At 44.9% G+C, this 19,147-nt stretch overlaps 1 protein-coding gene across 4 annotated transcripts in view; it reads left to right on the top strand.

Moving 5' to 3' along the window:
- The window catches only part of VGLL4 (vestigial like family member 4), a 159,232-nt gene that overhangs the window by 102,280 nt on the left and 37,805 nt on the right, over positions 1–19,147 (top strand). The window lies entirely within an intron of this gene.

Below are 19,147 nucleotides of genomic sequence, written 5' to 3'. Positions count from 1 at the left end.
AGTATGGCCACAGCTGTACAGATAAGGCTGTTCCCTGTGTTAAAGGGGTTGGGTGGTGGGGTTCACAGTCACCTGTTTTAATAGTCACTCCAGGGAGTCTGTCTGAGGAAGGAGATTCGATTAAGTGACTTAAGGGCCCCTGAGAATGTAAGACCTTTCCTGCCCACAGGAGCTTCGTCTGCCCAGGTGCCTGGTGTGGGTAGAGGGAGCGGATGGGGTGAGCTGAGGGGGACTGTGGTGGAGCCAGAAATGGACCTGGTGTCCCTGCTCTTCCCTCCACAGCCCATCGTGGCTCTAAACCAGCTCTGCTCCCACCCGAGGTCCTCGAGAAAGTCTGGGGGGCCCTTTGCCTCAACGCACTAAGGATCCTTCATTAAACTCCTGGGGAAACCAGACTTCCTGCTACGGCCAAGATCTCTCAGAATTAAGATTTATTTCAGGACACACCTCAGGGGCATAAGGAGAAACTGTTTAAATATAATTGTACACGGCTTTAGACGTGCCAGCTTCCTCAGCAGTCCTTGAACCTTGTTACATTTAAAACTTTCCATCTTTTCAAGTGCAGACCTGATGTACGTCACTTGATGTTTTGGGGTTACGTACGCCCCTGTACACGCAGGAGGAAAACATTTGAATTTGTGTTCGTTGTTGTGGTTCTACTGTGCGTAACCGATCCCAGGTATCTGGCCCTCGGCAGGCCACCTCCTGTCCCTCACAGCCGCCTGTCCTCGGGGCCCAGCCTCTCACTGTTTGCGCACCTGAGCTCAGCTGCCCTTTGAAGTGGAGGGCAGGCCTTTCATCTGCCTTCATTTTCACTTAACGACAGCCCAGCCTTTGATCCGCTCCATTTTCCTCTTTCTTTTGCTTCTTAATGAGTCACTTGGAGGTGAGGAGAGACCTGAAGTATGGGCCCCCAAAGGTCACAACTTTTTAAGCACAATGGTTGTTTGACCTTCATATCTTAAGCAAACATGCCCCAGGGAGTCAGCCCTCCTTGGCCTCCCATTGATAAAATTCGCTTACGGGATAATGTAAACTTAAAAGGAGAGGTTGGGGTGGGGAGGGGAGCGAGAAGTAGAAGGAAAATGTCAACAGCACACGCCCCCAGCATTTGAAGTTGTTTCATTTGGGGGACCTCCCCGCCTTCACACTGAGCAGCAAGTGGGCGTTTTGGGTTTTGGAAACACATTAAATTCTACGTGCCCGTGGAATATTTGTTTTCAGATGAACTTTTAGGACATTTTAGATTAGTATCTAACAGTATCTTTTCTTGGAACTTGGTGAAGATACAACAAGTTCTCCTTGGTTGGATATAGTTTTTATCAGCATCTTGTAAGATTTCATAAGGAAATCAAAGATTTCCAACTAATATGAAAACCTAGGGGACAGATTTGCAGTAGTCCCTTCAGAAAGCAGCTCTCACATTCCCATATTCTTTGGTTGTGCTGTACACCGTGGCTATGCATTTTTCTTAATATGAAAGAAAAATATGTTTCGACATTAAATACTCTTTTGTATGTGTGAAATTAGCTGTGTGCCTCTCCAGTGAGTGTTTCAGTGCTGTTTCAAGCTGGCCAGTATACGTTGAGACTTCAGTTTCAATAGTCTCTTCGTTTGCAGTTGGGGAATGCAAACATCTTTTAATAATAGCTTATGCAAACTCTAACTGTTGAAATAAGTTTGTACGTAAAAGGACTCCGAAGTATACTGGGTGCTGTGAAAAAACCAGCATAACTGTGTGTTAGCTTGGCATCCGTTTAGTGAATGATGGCATGTGGTAATTTTTTTGGGATTGGTTTATTTTAACATAGGGTAAGTTCCATACGAGTCTGCTTTAAACGACCATTCCAAATTTTTCTCTTATGAATATGCATTATTATTTGAGGTATTTGATAGTTGTTCTTCACAACTCAGTTGTTACCCAGAAAATATCTATTGAATGAATGTCAGTTAATCGTGGGTAATCGGAAGCTGTTAGCACAATCCCTGCCGCTAAAACGCTGGACATCAACATTATTTTACTTCAAGAAAATTTGGTGTGCTGATTTTTTTTCTCCAACAATAAAAATAGTCTTATTAGAATATTAAAAGTGTCCACTGACAGTGGATGTAGAAGGTTAATTAAACTTTGTTAGATCAACCTGTGGAACTTAACATACGGAGTTATACTGCTAATTCAATCTTTATTTTCCCTCTTATGTGTTGATAAGTCAGAAAAAATGTAGCTCTCTGGCTTCTTCAATTCATTTTAGTTTCTCAACTTATGAAGAAGCAAAGATCAGCGAGTGTTGAGGGAATGATTAGGAAGAAGATGAGGGTGGCCTGTTTTGAAAGGATCAGGTGAAGGTACAGGCTGAAACACTGTCCAGTTCTCTGATCGTCCCTTAAAATGTCCCTTGGACTGGCCTCTTCTCCCCCCTCATGGGTATGAACATTGGTGCCCCGCCCCCGATGCATTGCTGCCCTGCCCCCTGGCTCAGGTGTGTCCATCCCAGCAACTCAGCATCATCAGACCACCCTTCTCTGAAGCTCTTCTTCCGCTGTGTGAGCACTCACAGAGGCTCTGTCCAGTTGTCTGCCGTCAGGTCTGAACTCTGCCTGTGCTCAGAGCCCTTTATTATCTGACCCATCTATCTGTTTAGCCAGTTACTCTTAACCAACAGAAGAAACGAGCCCTTTGTTCCAGTTAGATTGATCTCACACACACATGACGACGCCTTTCCTGCTTTCTGCCTTTATGTGTGTAGCTGTCCCCACCTGGAATGCCCATTCCCACCATTTCCAAGTGTCCATATCCTACCTATTTTTGCAGTTCCACTCCTGACTAGATTATTAGAGCTAGAATTGATATCTTCCTCATCTAAAATGTTCATAGCTTCTCTGTTTTTCTTTTTACATGTAATGAGTTTATTTTTATCTTGAAATTAATATTTGAAAACTTTCTCCATTTTAATTCCTAATATGGTAATTATTGATAGAAATTATGTAAGCAAAAGTTCTTTGTGGTCCTCGGTAATTTTTTTTTTTTTTTTTTTGGTAACAGCTTTATTGAGATATGATGCGTATACCATACAGTTCACCCACTTAAAGAGCATCTCTTTTGTTTTGGCATTTACGTTCTTCCTTCTGATTATTTATCACCGTGACTTAACACTCCTACTGGAACTATGGTTCGTGAGGCAAAGACCAGATCTCAGACATTTTTGTGTTCCCCTTAGTGCTGGGCATAGTGCTACAAACATACCAGGCACTAAAATGCCTTTGAACGATCCACGTTTCCTCTTTTCTTCTGCCAGTTCTAAATTCCATACCTTCTTTAGGTGGGACTAGATTCAGCAATTAGCAGCTAGCCTTTAAAATAAGGGCTGGTATGTCAATTTCTAGGGCGATTCGGCAGGGATGCTAGTTTCACTTAACTATCATTTGGGAATGAGGAGTATCTCAAGTAGAGAACTTGGATGGCAGCTTTCAGAGCAAAGGATAATGCGCTAGGGTTTGCCCAGCAAACTTGCCAGGTGACGGGGAGACGGAAGAGTGTTCGCAGCCTGAGTGAACAGCGTGAGCGGTGTAGCCTGGGAGGAGTTCATTTGACAGGAAAGAGAGGGGTGAGGCTAGAGGGTTGGGCTGTGGAGGTCTCCACCGCCAGGTTGAGAACTCTTAGACTTTATTTCAGCGATCGAATCCATCAGGGTCTTTAAACTCTCATGGTGGAAGGCTGGGTGACCATGTTGAAGGACTTTCTGCCAAGGTATGTGGTGATATGAGAGGGATGATTGAGAGGGTGAAGTTAGTGCCAATAGCTTTTATTTGCCCGAACTGTACAAGCTCCTAACACAGCATTATGTTTATTGAATGCCTAGTGTATTTCAGGAAGTGCATAAGCCAGTCCCTGATCGTGTCAGGTGTTTTCTTATATTTTTCTTTCACTGTCTTTTATGTAAAAATGCTGCGTGTCCCATGTCAGACCTGTGCCGATTTGTAATCGGTGGGAGGGGGGCGCCATGTTTTATCCAGCTTAACTCTAGTCTCTTGCAGAACAAATAAAAAGTGCTTAATAAATGAGCAAGAGATTGAGAGGGAGTGACAAGATGCTCACCCCATATTACTATGAAAGGGAAAGATTACTTTTTTAGGATAGAGAAATTCTGTGGGCATCACCGTAACCAAGTACTCAAGTTTAGTGGCACCTGCATTGGGACACAGTGGCATCGGGTGCCTTTGATGTGATGCCACGTGCTGTGCGCACCACCTCTCGTACTCTTGCCGAAAATGTTCACCTCAGATCGAATCATGAGGAAATGATCAGATCACCAAAAATTGTAGGTCAGTTAATTAGTCTGGATTATTTAAATACACCAATGTCACGGAAGAGGAAGAAAGATGGAAAAAGTTCCTTTGGAAATTAAAGAGATGCAGCTATGCAGCTGCTTCCCACTAGCTATCTGTTTTGAATTTGGTAGTGTCAGTGCTACTCTCTCACTTTGTCCCAGCTTACCCTTCCCCCTCCCCGTGTCCTTAAGTCCATTCTCTACGTCTGCGTCTTTATTCCTGTCCTGCCCCTAGTTTCATCAGAACCATTTTTTTAAATTCCATATATATGTGTGTTAGCATATGCTGTTTGTTTTTCTCTTTCTGACTTACTTCACTCTGTATGACAGACTGTGGGTCCATCCACCTCACTACAAATAACTCAGTTTTGTTTCTTTTTGTGGCTGAGTAATATTCCATTGTATATATCTGCCACATCTTCTTTATCCATTCATCTGTCGATGGACACTTAGGTTGCTTCCATGTCTTGGCTATTGTAAATAGAGCTGCAGTGAGCATTGTGGTACACGTCTCTTTCTGAATTATGGCCTTCTCAGGGTATATGCCCAGTAGGGGGATTGCTCAATCATACAGTAGCATGCTTTGTGACCACCTAGAGGGGTGGGATAGGGAGGGTGGGAGGGAGGTGCAAGAGGGAGGGGATATGGTGGTATATGTATACATATAGCTGATTCACTTTGTTATGCAGCAGAAACTAACACAACATTGTAAAACAATTATACCCCAGTAAAGGTGTTAAAAAAAAAAAAAGACACTGATGAAAGAAATTAAAGACGATACAAACAGGTGGGGGATATACCATGTTCTTGGATTGGAAGAATCAGCATTGTGAAAATGACTATACTGCCCAAAGCAATCTACAGATTCAATGTAATCCCTATCAAACTACCACTGGCATTTTTCACAGAACTAGAACAAAAAAATTCAGTTTGTATGGAAACACAAAAGACCCTGAATAGCCAAAGCAATCTTGAGAAAGAAGAACGAGCTGGAGGAGTCAGGCTCCCTGACTTCAGACTATACTACAAAGCTACAGTAATCAAGACAGTATGGTACTGGCACAAAAACAGGAATATAGATCAATGGAACAGGATAGAAAACCCAGAGATAAACCCACGCACATATGATCACCTTATCTTTGTTAAAGGAGGCAAGAATATAGAATATACAGTGGAGAAAAGACAGCCTCTTCAATAAGTGGTGCTGGGAAAACTGGACAACTACATGTAAAGGAATGAAATTGGAACACTCCCTAACACCATACACAAAAATAAACTCAAAATGGATTAAAGACCTAAATGTAAGGCCAGACACTATAAAACTCTTAGAGGAAAACATAGGCAGAACACTCTATGACATAAATCACAGCAAGATCCTTTTTGACCCACCTCCTAGAGAAATGGAAATAAAAACAAAAATAAACAAATGGGACCTAATGAAACTTAAAAGATTTGCCTAGCAAAGGCAACTATAAACAAGATGAAAAGACAACCCTCAGAATGGGAGAAAATATTTGCAAACGAAGCAACGTGACAAAGGATTAATGTCCAGAATATATAAGCAACTCATTCAGCTCAATATGAAAAAAACAAACAACCCAATCCAAAAATGGGCAGAAGACCTAAATAGACATTTCTCCAAAGAAGACGCACAGATGGCTAAGAAGCACATGCAAAGCTGCTCAACATCACTAATTATTAGAGAAATGCAAATCAGAAGTACAATGAGGTTATCACCTTACACCAGTCAGAATGGCCATCATCAAAAAATCTACAAACAATAAATGCTGGAGAGGGTGTGGAGAAATGGAAACCCTCTTGCACTGTTGGTGGGAATGTGAATTGATTCAGTCACTCTGGAGAACAGTATGGAGGTTCCGTAAAAAACTAAAAATAGAACTACCATATGACCCAGCAATCCCACTACTGGGCAAAAACCCTGAGAAAATCATACTTCAAAAAGAGACATGTACCGGGCTTCCCTGGTGGTGCAGTGGTTGAGAGTCCACCTGCCGATGCAGGGGACACGGGTTCGTGCCCCAGTCCGGGAGGATCCCACGTGCTGCGGAGTGGCTGGGCCTGTGAGCCATGGCCGCTGAGCCTGTGCGTCTGGAGCCTGTGCTCCGCAACAGGAGAGGCCACAACAGTGAGAGGCCCGCGTACCGCAAAAAAAAAAAAAAAAAGAGATGTAGCGGGCTTCCCTGGTGGCGCAGTGGTTGAGAGTCCGCCTGCCGATGCAGGGGACACGGGCTTGTGCCCCGGTCCGGGAAGATCCCACATGCCACGGAGCGGTTGGGCCCATGAGACATGGCTGCTGAGCCTGCACGTCCCGAGCCTGTGCTCTGCAATGGGAGAGGCCACAACAGTGAGAGGCCCGCGTACTGCAAAAAAAAAAAAAGGAAAAAAAAAGAGACATGTACCACAGTGTTCATTGCAGCACTATTTACAGTAATCAGGACATGGAAGCAACCTAAGTGTCCATCATCAGATGAGTGGATATGGCACATATACACAATGGAATATTACTCAGCCATAAAGAGGAACGAAATTGAGTTATTTGTAGTGAGGTGGATGGACCTGGAGTCTGTCATACAGAGTGAAGTAAGTCAGAAAGAGAAAAAGAAATACCGTATGCTGACACATATATGTGGAATCTGAAAAAAAAAAAGGTTCTGATGAACCTAGGGACAGGACAGGAATAAAGACGCAGACGTAGAGAATGGACTTAAGGACACGGGGAGGGGGAAGGGTAAGCTGGGACGAAATGAGAGAGTGGCGTGGACATATATACAGTACCAAATGTAAAATAGATAGCTAGTGGGAAGCAGCCGCATAGCACAGGGAGGCCAGCTCCGTGCTTTGTGACCACCTAGAGGGTTTGGATAGGGAGGGTGGAGGGAGACGTAAGGGGGAGGGGACATGGGGATATATGTATACATATAGCTGATCCACTTTGTTATGCAGGAGAAAGTAACACACCGTTGTAAAGCAGTTATACTCCAATAAAGATGTTTTTTAAAAATTCCACAAATGAAAAAGAAAGAAAATAAAGAGCTGCAACAAGTCCATCGACCAGTGTGTGATTGGATCCTGGATTCTCTCCACTACCTCCCCCCAGAAGAGATAGTTCAGTTGAGGAAACTAACCTGGATTGGGTATTAGATAATGATGATATATGAACTTGAACTTGCTTGGGTGTGATGATGGTTCTGTGTCTGTGAAGGAGAGTGCCTTCACTAGTAGAAGACACTTGAAGTATTTGGGGTACGATATGATGCCTGCAAGGTACCTTAAAAATTATAGCAGTTATAGTTTAAAAGGTGCATGTGTGTAGACAGACGAGATGAATCAAGGGGAAGGGAATGGGATGCTCACTTAGTAAACTTTTCGGTAGCTTTAAAATTATTTTAAGAATTGGAAAAAATAAACTTATGTACTTGGGCACTTGGCTGTTTGAGTGATAAGGCTGGCAGAACCCTGCTTTAACTGGCTCGTTTTACCAGTCTTCACGGTGATTAGGCCCTTGGATCACGTGTGTGCCTGAGTGCCCAGAGCTGCTTTCACTCTCAGTATTGTGGAGTCTTTGAACTTTGTGTCCTATTTTAATCCTTGGAAAAATCACTCTGGCTTCTGAAACCAGCTCATTGAGCAGCAGTAAGTAATCCAGTGGGTTGCTGCCTCTCTGTGGGTTGGCGGAATGGCCTTCTGAGATGTCGGACTCAGGATGTTCGTCATGTCCCAGCGACCTGCCGGCCTCCACGCTGGAAGGGGTTTGGAGCTGATGTGAGATTCCATGTTTGGGGTAGGTCGGCCCATCTGTGGCCTTCAGGGGTTCATACGCCAGTTTATGTATGAAGTCTGAGTTGGTTCCTGGGAGCCTCATCTTTTTCCTCCAGGTCTGGACTAGAATTTATTGCAGAGAACAAGACTGCCTGTCTGTCTCGTGAGAGACAGCAGCAAACACGATGGTACGGCTCAGGAATCTGTAGTTTGGGAGCTGGAGCCGGGCAGACTCCAGCCGGTGGTATCAGAAGAGGTGCTCTTGGGCGGCTGGCCGCCTTGAGATTGCATGTTGAAAGTGGAAATGACTCAATTGGTCAGGAGGAATTCTAGTGGGGGGAAAGGCGTCTGGAAACAAGCAAACGAGGGGAGGCTGTGTGTGTGTGTCGGGGGGAGGGGCGCTAGAGCACCTGGCACTGTGCCAAGTGTCCTGTTTAACCCTTAAGATAGATCTGGGCCTCCGTGTGGGTTCACGTGGTCCTTTTCACACACGTGGAAACAGTCACAGGCAGTCAGGTGGCTGCCCCAAGATCCCCCACTGGCTCTTGGTGGAGCAGGTTTGGAAGGTATCTGACCTGTGCTCCTGGCGCTGTGTCTGATTTTCGACTAGTTGGTGGAAACCGTGCATGTGCTAACCTCTCGTGAACAGTGGGAGCGACCCTGGACTAGTTCCTTTGCCCCCATCATTTCATCCTCTGGGTTGGAGTCGTATCAAAGGATGGAATTGAACAGATGGTATAGTAACAGATGGCCCGTGCAGGGCTGGGAACTTCCTGTGCGTTTTCACTGGTTCTCACAAAAGAAGCTCTCAAGGTAGATGAAGAAATAGAGGCTCGAGAGAGATGAAGGGACTTTGCCAAGATCACACCTTTGATCCCAAAGCCCACCACGTCTCTCTGCACTGGGCCAGCGTGGTCGGGGACACAGAAACGAGTCACGGGGCCGCACTCTGACCACACGCAGGTGGGACAAAGAGGATGGGACCCAGGCAAGCTCGAGAGTAGCCAGGGTGTGAGAAGTCCATTCTAGAGGGTCAGTGTGATGGGACGTCAGAGGAAGGAACGTTTCGTTTTCCAGTGTCTCCTTCCACTCCCCAAACTCTCTTTTTCCTCCTTCAGTGGTCAGTGACTGATTCTTAGGTTCAAAACTCCCAGGGCCTCTGGCCCCGGTCATACCCTCTAGAATTCCCTTAAATTTAAGAATGTTTTGACAGTGCCGATACTAGCCTGTTACCTTAGATGTTTAACCTGTTGCATGCCAAAGGGCTGGAAGAGGGAGTTGCTTAGGGTATTTTTACCCACTTATATAATACATTGAAGAGGTGGTACCTTCCCCAGGTGGCTCTCCTGTTGAAGAGGTTAGGACAGCCTCTTTCTTGCTTCACGTCGTTCAGCGATTCCTTCTGTAAGCTCTACTCGAAAGAAAGTTGAGTCCCCAGCAGAGTGCCTGATTCCAATACCACCTGCAGACACTTTGGTTCTGTGCACTTGGCATCCAAGGTACTTGAACTGCTCTTATCTCCTTGGGGTTCACGGGTCATGTGTCAGTGCTGGGGCCTCAGACAGGGACATGTGAGGGCGTGTGACTCACTGTACTGATGTTCTAATATCCAGGCAGACACCATACAGTAGAAGCAGGGCTTGTACTTTCAGACTCAGCTTCTCTGATTTACTCTGAACCCTCTGCAGCTCCCGTCAGAGCCACAGTCTGGGGTTTGAGGACCAAGAACAGACGCCGGTGTGGTTACTAGGTCTGGCTCAGGAAACCAAGGATGCGAACGGGTGTTCAGTCCTATTAAATCCCAGTTATGATTTATGAAGCCAAAACCCAACCTAGCGCTGAGATCTGTGGCTCTTCAGCCTGATTTTCTCACTGTTGTGGTACCTGAAATTTTCTTTAAGCCGAGATGATATATATGTGGTATATATGTATAGATGATATAGATAGTAAGATTAATCTGAGTTCTCTTACTTTGGGATAATTTCACCCAGGTTAGTATTACATAATCTGTGAAGGTACAGTTCAGGTATAAAGTGAACTCAGTAAGGGAAATGAGATTGCACGGATTTTTTTTTTAAACCCTGAGCACAACACAGTTATTTTAAATGATGCAGAACTTGCTCATTCAATGAATAGCAACATATGGATGCGAATATAAGTTTTTAATTTACTTTATTTTCAGTTAGTGCTTTTTGATACCAGATTAACCTTTCTCTTCACCTTATTAAAACATCTTATTGTGTATTTAGAATGTATATTGGGAATTATAGACATCTTACCATTTCTTGGGGATTGTCTTTTTACCCTTTCTCCTCTTGCCCCTGGAGAATTCCAGGTGTTTAAAACCATTAGGAACTGTCTACACTGTCCACCCCTGGCGCACAGGCAGCTTCGGCACTGTCTGGGAGCAGCCTGGGTGAGACCCCCGCCTGGTCTCCTCGACCCTCCCCTTCACCTGTGCTTTCCAGAGAGAGCCCTGGTCTCTCCTGTGCGTTTGTTCTCGCTGAGACACAGCCTGAGTCTCTCTGCACTTCTCCTGGTATGGAGCCAGGGCTCCCCTTGCCCTCTGTGCCAGCCCACGGGTCTCGTCCCCTCCTGGGCACGTTCTAATCTGGAAGTGGCCTCCAGGCGTTAAATTGCTTCCATTTCTCCACTTATATGAGGTACCTAGAATAGTCAAATTCATAGAGTTGGAAAGCACATTGGCAGATGCCTGGGGCCGGGGGTTGGGGGCGGGGGAGTGGGGAGTTAGTGTTTAACGGGGACAGAGTTTCAGTTTAGGAAGGTGAAAAATTCGGGAGATGGATGACGGTGAGAGCTGTACAACAATGTGAATGCACTTAGTGCCGCTGAACTCTACAGTTAAATAAGGTTCAAATGGTATGTTTTATATTATGTGACTTTTACCACAATAAAAAAAACTTAAAAAAAAAAATTGCTTCCATCTCGACCAGTCCCAGTAGATCAGGTCAGTCAGGATAGACCAAGCGGTGGAAGCTGTTAGGTCCCAAAGTGAAGAGCTTTATCCTTTGTGTCAGACCCAGGTTTCAGCCCTGTCCCTGCCTTCCCTGCTTCCTCCCTTTCTTCCCTCCTATGTTAGTTAGCTGGGGCTGTGGGATCATAGTACCCCAGACTGGGGGCTTACACAGCAGGCATCTATTCTCACAGTTTTGGAGGCTGGACTTCGAAAGAACAAGGTGTCCGCAGGGTTGGTTTCTCCCGAGGCGCCTCCTCTTGGCTCGTAGATGTCCATCTTCATGTTTCCATGGTCTTTCCTCTGTGTGTGTACTTGTCTGTGTCCTAATCTCCTCTTATAAGGACACTGGTCCTATTGGATTGGGGCCCACCCATAGGACCCTATCTCTACATACAGTCACATTCTGAGTACTGGGGTTAGGATTGCAACATATGAATTTGGGGGGCACAGTTCAGCACATGAGTCCCCCTTCCCGCCCTCACCCTGCATGCCTCCTCTTCCTCTCCCTTCCCTTCCACTCTCTTTCCTACTTCCTCCCTTCAAGTGTCTTCTTCCCACTCCTTTTCCTTAACCTGTAAACATCCTGCACAGCTAGAAGGATATGAAAGCTAGGAAAGCAAAATGCCAGGTGTCTCCTTCCAGCCCTTCTATCAATCAGTCTTGTGACTTGAGCTATTCACCCATTGTTATTATTTTTTTTAATATTTATTTATTTTGCTGTGTCGGGTCTTAGTTGTGGCACGCCGGGTCTTAGTTGCCCCACGGCACGTGGGATCTTAGTTCCCCGACCAGGGGTCAAATTGGCATCCTCTGCATTGCAAGATGGATTCTTACCCCCTGGACCACCAGGGAAGTCCCTTCACCCATTCTTGAAACACGACTCTCCTTGGCTGTAGGATGGGAGTTATTCTTCCTCTCTTCCCTTAGAGGACTATAGTCAGGGAAACCCAGAATACCAGCTCGGATTTTTAAATGCTTTTAAAATAAAATATGCTGATATAAGATAGAAGAAAGCTCTGACAAAGTGTAATGTCTACAAGATTATCTGGAGTACTTGAAATTCTGATTAAAACAGTGTGCGTTTTAACTTCGCAAGTTTTACTGTGGTGTTGTTATCCTTAATTATATTAGTAGCAGTCAGTCATACAGGTTGTGGTTGTTTTTGTTTTTTTTCTCTCTTAACAATCTCATTGTTGCGCTAAAGAAAAGGTGAGAGCTGCTGAAACCAAGCTCAGTTCGAGGGTCTGGCCTAGCCTCCCCTGAGCCCCCTGACCCTGGCTGACTGGACAAGAGTGACCTTTAGCTGAGGTTTGGCCTCCAGATGTACGATCGGGCTGCGGGTTTAGAGCCGTGAGTCTAGGGTGGCAGTGGGGAGGGCACTTGGTGGGGCACCCCGAGCGGAGGTGGGCGGGGGCTCCGTCACTGAGCCATGAAATCCTTGCGCCGCTTGCAGACGCTACGTCACATCTTTTATCTCTGCTGGCTCTCCTGGGTTTCATCGTATTGCCTAACAGCCTTCCTTTTTAGAGAAAAGAAAAAAGTCAAGAATAGCCACAAGTTGGACTGTTTGAAAGAGGCTGACTTCTCTGTCTTCTCCCCAGCTGCTGGTCCGTGAGACAAAGAAGTATTCTTTGAAAGAAAATGAATAGGCCCCGGCTGCCGGGGCTTGGGAGATGGGAGATGGGTTGTGAAATGTAGAGTGCGTTTGTTTTATCAGGTGCTCCCCCGCCAGCAGGGTGATGTCAGTCTGTCGCCGTGGGCTGTGGTCACACAGGAGACGGATCCCACTGCTGGGCAGCTGGCTTGGGGTAGTGAGCCGTAGTTTTACTTCTTTGGTTTACGCTTAGAAACAATAAAAGGGGTGAGGAGGAGAGTAGAACGTAAAATCTTGGACACAGCAGAGATTTAAATTGTGGCAGAAAGCTCTCCGTTGGGCAAGGCATGGAGATTTTTGTGAAAAATCCTTAGAAGTTATAGCAAGAGACCCCTTAGTATAGCTGTCCCTTCCCCTTTCCCATAAACACAGACATTGTCATTTCAGCCTTGTGCTGTCTAACCTTCATAAAACGACAATAAGTGCCCTTATTTTGATTCATTTCCCCCGAGTCATGCCCACCTTAAGTGCAGCCACAAATCCCCATCTGGCCTTTGGCCCACAGAGCTGATGGAGGCGTTGTGACGGGGGTTGAGCCCAGTTCTGACACCGCCCCTGCTTTGTCCCGGGACCCGTCCGTCCCTCTGAAACCAGATCAGTTGTCTCCGCTCCATGGTGAAGGTCTTAGTCTCTGCCATTCAGCTCAGTAAAAGTCAAGTCTGCGCTTTGTGGACCACATTGCGTTTATCTCAGGCTTCAGTTGACTAAGGACAACTTTCTCGTAGCACTGGAATAAGTAAATGAAGCCGGGACACTGGGACTGAGAAGGGTGCTTGGTTTTTAACTAAATCTCCTTCAACTATGAGGTGAGCTTTGAGTCAGGAGTTCTTAGTTGAACCAGCTTTTGCTCCCACCATGTCAAGGGTGTCCTGTAAAAGTTGACTATTTCTCTATCAACCACCTTTGGAAGATGTACCTTATGGACAATGTAGATTTGAGAGCTAAAGGTAGGCCTTCAAGATGAGCTAATGCAACCACTGAATTTTACAAATGAAGAAATCAGGGCTGAAGAGACAGGTGCTGTTTTGAAGGCCCTCCAGTCAGGTTCTGTATTGGGTCCAGTCTAAGATGAATCACTGTGTCATGTCCGCCAAAGAAAAACAGTCCTATCAAAATATGCCACTTGATGATAGACAGACTTCAGTTTTAGCTGTATTATAATGTAGGAAATAAGGGGTCTTAGAAGCCCTTAAATATGGCAAGAATGGGATTCTGAAACTAGGCTGCAGATTCCTGTGGGTCTCATCCCTCTGCCTTGGTCTCTCTTCTCCCACTCCATTTCTGACTTTGACAGCAGGATTTTCCTTCTGCTATTTCAGCAGAATCATTCTATAGCACATCATAAAGCTAAGTGGTTTTCTTTTTTCTTTCTCTCTGTTAAACTTTTTTAAATTGAAATTAATATATGCTGATTCTTGTGAAATCTTGGGCCCAAATCCTTGCTCATCTTCAAAATTGGGAGAAACATTTAAGGAATATATATATATATATATTTTTTTTTTTTTTGCGGTACGCGGGCTTCTCACTGTTGTGGCCTCTCCCGTTGTGGAGCACAGGCTCCAGACGCGCAGGCTCAGCGGCCATGGCTCACGGGCCCAGCCGCTGCGCGGCATGTGGGATCTTCTCGGACCGGGGCAGGAACCCGTGTCCCCTGCATTGGCAGGCAGACTCTCAACCACTGCGCCACCAGGGAAGCCCTTTAAGGAATATTTTTGATCCATATACTAGAACTGCTACCATGACTAAAAACAGCAATTAAGTAAATTTTTTGTATCCATTAGGCATTGTTCTCCAGCATCACATACCTGGATAAGATTATCTTCTGTTAAAAAGGCCAGATACATTTTAAAAGTTGAGCTTCTTTAGTTATAATTGTAACTTAAAAAAAAAAAGTTAAATTGACAGTTGTAGCTAAGCCAACTCGAGAAACTTAAAATACTGGGTTCCTCAGCTCAAACTCCCTCCTCTTGTTTGTTCTTGACAAAGAAAGATCATTTCTCCCTTTTCAATTACCAAACCATTGTGAGATTTAGAATACACATGAACACAAAAGAAAGAAGTCTTTTATACACCAAGATAAGTTCCTTTTGGTGTGTATTTTTTTTCCTTCCCTGCTTGTGGTCAGGGTCTGTATAAGTTTCATCATTTGTTTTTCTGACAGCGCTTTGCACAGCCTTCGGCATGTAATAGACACTCAAACACAATCTGATTAAAAGCTGAGCTGGAGCTTAATAGGACTCTGATGAATCCAAGTGTCTACATAACCTCAAGCACTTCTGCTTTGATTTGTTTTAACTTGATAAATATTTAGAAAATTATCTGACTGACGGAGAGATATCGCTGTAATAACAAAAGGTTTATTTTTATTTCAGGGAAAATTAATGGATGCTTGTTCTTATTAACAGTTAATTGTGGAAAAGCCTGAGAGAGAAAAGGATCTCGTAATACTGGGATCTTCTTTCATCTACTTATAAATACAGCTTTATTGAAATATAATTCACGTTACCGTACAATTCACCCATTTAAAGTATACAATTCAGTGGATTTTAGTGTATTCACAGAGCTATGCAACCTTCACCACAATACATTTTAGAACATTTTCTTATCACCCGCAAGAGAAACCCTGCCCGCAGTAGCAGCCGTGTCCCACCCCTCACTTCCCCCAGCCCCCAGCAGCCACTAATCTACTTTCTGTCTCTATGCGTTTGCCTTTCCTGGACGTTCCACAGAATGGAACCTGATGGCATGTGGGCTTTTGTGTTGGCTTCTTCCACTCAGCGTACCGTATTCTAGGTTCATCCATGTCGTAGCGTGAACCAGTACTTCATTCCTTCTTGTAGCTGAATAACATTCCATCGTATGGCTACACCACATTTTTTATATCTGTTCGTTGTTGATGGATATTCGGGTTTTGGGCTATAATGAATAATGCTGCTGTGAACCTTCATGTATAAGTTTTGTGTGAGTATATGTTTTCATTTCTTTTGGATATATACCTGGGAGAGTAGTTGCTGGGTCTGTGTTTAACCATTTGAGGAACTGCCCCAAGTGGTTTTCCCCAGCACCTGCACATTTCACCTTTGCTCCAGGAAGACACGAGGGTTCTAACCTCTTCACATCCTCATCAACACTTGTCCTCTGTCTTTTCATCCTAGCCCTCCTAGTGGCTGCGAGGTGGTGTCTCATTGTGGTTCTGTTTTGTGTTTCCCTGACGTCTAGCGATGTTGAAGATCTTCCCTTGTGCTTCTTGGCGATTCTCTTCTTTGGAGAAAGTTCTTGTGAGATACTTTCCTATTTTTAAATCGGGTTATCTTTCTCTTGTTGAGTTGTAAGCGTTCTTTATATAAATATATCCTTAAATAGATCTTTAAAAATTCCTTATTCTACGTTATCTTTGATCTTTAACATACCTCAAAACTCTATAACCTGGGCACCCGTTGCCTCATTTACTCATTGTCAGTGTATACTAACCATCTGCTGCATGGAATATATTGTGCTCTGTGTTCTAAGGATAGAAAATGAATAAAATGTCCCTTGCTTCAAGGGGCACAGAACAGAATGGGAAGGGAAGGGCCATAGTGATAAATTTCTGTGGGTATTCAGGAAAAGAGATGACTTTCAGATTGAGGAATCAAGGAAGGCAACCTGATGGAGGTAGCATTTTAAAAGTGGCCTTTGCAGGATGTGTAGGATTCAACACAAGAAGATTAGGGGAGGAACCTGAGTAAAGATCTTTAGTTCTCTGTGGAATGGTGACTAGTCTAGTTTAAACTTTAGGGCTGAAATTTTCAGAGCTTAGTAAGAGGAATACTAGGAACACAGATGAGAAGCATAGCTGGGACCAGGTGTTGACTTTGAGTGCTGAAGCAGTGTGGATAGTGTTTTATCAGTGACTGGCAAGCTCCTGGCTCTTTGGGTAAGGATGGGGTGATGTTCTCACAACGGAGCCTTGGAAGGCTGTGTCTACAGAAGGTGTAGGATGAATTGGGGGTGGCGTGATTGAAGGCAGCGCTGCTGGAGAAACTGGCACGTGCATTAGAAGACAAGAAGGAACTCCTGGGAAAATTATTTAATCTTGTGGTTTCCAAATTTATTTGACCGTGGATTCACTTTTTTTTTTTTTTTTTTTTTTACATATAAGATCTGAGGAACGTACTTTGGGTTTTGATGTCTTAGTTCAGTATTTCACAAGTAATAATTTCATAGTAAATGTTGGTTGGTTGGTTGGTTACTTAATTGATTACAGGATTGTGGACCATAGAATTGGGTCTGAAGGAATATGAGATATTAGCTAGTCTGTCCCCTGGTTGGATGGAGGCCCAGAGGGGGGAAGTATGTGCCCATATGTGCCTGTTTCTGAATAAAGGGAGGGTATCCCACAGGTGCCTTGACTCCCAGATCAAATGTACTCCTCGGGCTTCCATGTTGGCACAATGGATAAGAATCCGCCTGCCAGTGCAGGGGACACAGGTTCGATCCCTGGTCCGGGAAGATCCCACATGCCGCAGAGCAACTAAGACTGTGCGCCACAACTACTGAGCCTGCACTCTAGAGCCCGCGAGCCACAGCTACTGAAGCCCGCGTGCCTAGAGCCCGTGCTCCGCGACAAGAGAAACCGCCGCAGTGAGAAGCCCGCGCACCGCAACAAAGAGTAGCCCCCGCTTGCCGCAACTAGAGAAAGCCCACGTGCAGCAACAAAGACTCAGTGCGGCCAAAAACAAATTAAAATAGAGTTTTACTAAAATAATTTTAACCTTGTTTTGCTACGTACACACTGACACCAGCAAATCCTGCTCTACGATACCTGGCGTTGGGCCAGGGCCCTCTCCAGGGGGGCCCGGAGATGAATGAAGGCTGAAGGCTTGTAACAGAGCAGACCTGCCTGCCCTTCTAACTGTGGCTCTTTTCCTCCTGCCCCTGGTTTCTTTGTGCTGAGCCGTGTGTGGGGCTTGCACGGTGTTTAGGAGGAGGTGTTAGCCTGATAGACAGAGGGCATGGTTCTTGCTATAGTTAACCTGTTCACATGTGACCCCGAGTAGGTGACTCCATCTGTCACACGAGGGAACCCAGCACTAACGGCATGCATGTCCCCGTCATCTCTGGAGGAGCCCCCCTCCCCCCAGGACCACCTGTGGTTCCTTCGTGGGTCCTTCACCTGCCAGGTTACCGATCTCCAGTGTTTTCAAAGGATTCCTGTGGACTTTCTCTGCCAGACACCAGCAATTCAGTCCTAAGATGAGCAGTGCCTGCATTTGATGAACTTAAATGCAAACAAGCACAAGAACTTGCACGAGGATGGAAACTGCGGAGTGAAGCAGGAATGTTCTCATTACCCCAAGAGTTTTGCTCTTCATGTGACAGTGATTTCCTGCGTAATGAGTGACTGTTCCTTTTTTGGGGTGATTCGACTTCGTTGATATGGTGGCGATTTTCCATGGCAACTGGCATTGCCACACATCTGGCATCTGATGAAATGGCTCCCAAAGCCCGGGGGTCCTCACAGAGTACTCCTCATCCCACTTACGCTGCCAGGGACATGGAGAGACGCTGGGTGGAGGGTGCGCTGGCGCTGTGCCTTGCGGATGAGGCTTGATTGGCAGTGGTTGGGTTTCTCAGGGCATCACCAGGGCTCCTCCAGAAGTTAACCGGGTTACTGATGCTCTGTGGAGAAGGAGAGAATGAGAAGGAGGGGCAGCTTTCGAAAGGATATTTTCTAATTTATTAAGGTACAGATATTAGCACTGCTGTTTGTTTGTTTGTTTGTTTAAACCAAAAATGACTTAATACGAAGTAGAGGTCAACCAAAATCCTGCTGAGTTTCTGAGTGTAGCAGGCCAGCATAGGGCTTGTGTTTTAGGTATTTCATTTAAAGTGGAAAGTTCCAGTTTGCTTTGGGGCCAGAATCCTTAAAAGAAATACTGACTAGAGGTGTATTATGGGTGACTGTATATTTGCTAGTTTATATCTTGCTGACTAAATTGGCAAAATTTTTATTTTTCCTGGTAAACATTAAGAAGGCATTTTCCCCTCCTTTCCCTAACAAAATCGCATTTGTCATATGTGTGTGAAGCAAACGGCTGTTAAAACTGTCCACGCATTTCTGTGACGATACGAAAATTAGTGGTGGCGAACAAAGATTTCCTTTCTTAGGTACCACAGGCCTCAGATGAAGTCGACTTTATCCTAATGTGACTCTCAAATGGTGACCAAGTGGAAACAAAATTGGTCAGGCCTTAGAGGCCAATATGAAAAGCACAACAAACAGGTTATTATTTGTGAAAATTTTAGGTACTCAGCCCCCCATGACTTAGAAAGCTTGATGTTTTCTCTTAAAGTAACTATTACTCTTGCTTATAATTTAGAAAGTATATAACCATTCTTGGAATGAAAGGTTATGCTTATTTTAAT

The sequence above is a fragment of the Stenella coeruleoalba genome, assembly GCF_951394435.1.
Source record: "Stenella coeruleoalba genome assembly, chromosome: 10".
Lineage (NCBI taxonomy): Eukaryota > Metazoa > Chordata > Mammalia > Artiodactyla > Delphinidae > Stenella > Stenella coeruleoalba.
The sequence above is the reverse complement of the archived record's forward strand: the minus strand, read 5'-3'. Positions and strand labels throughout refer to the sequence as shown.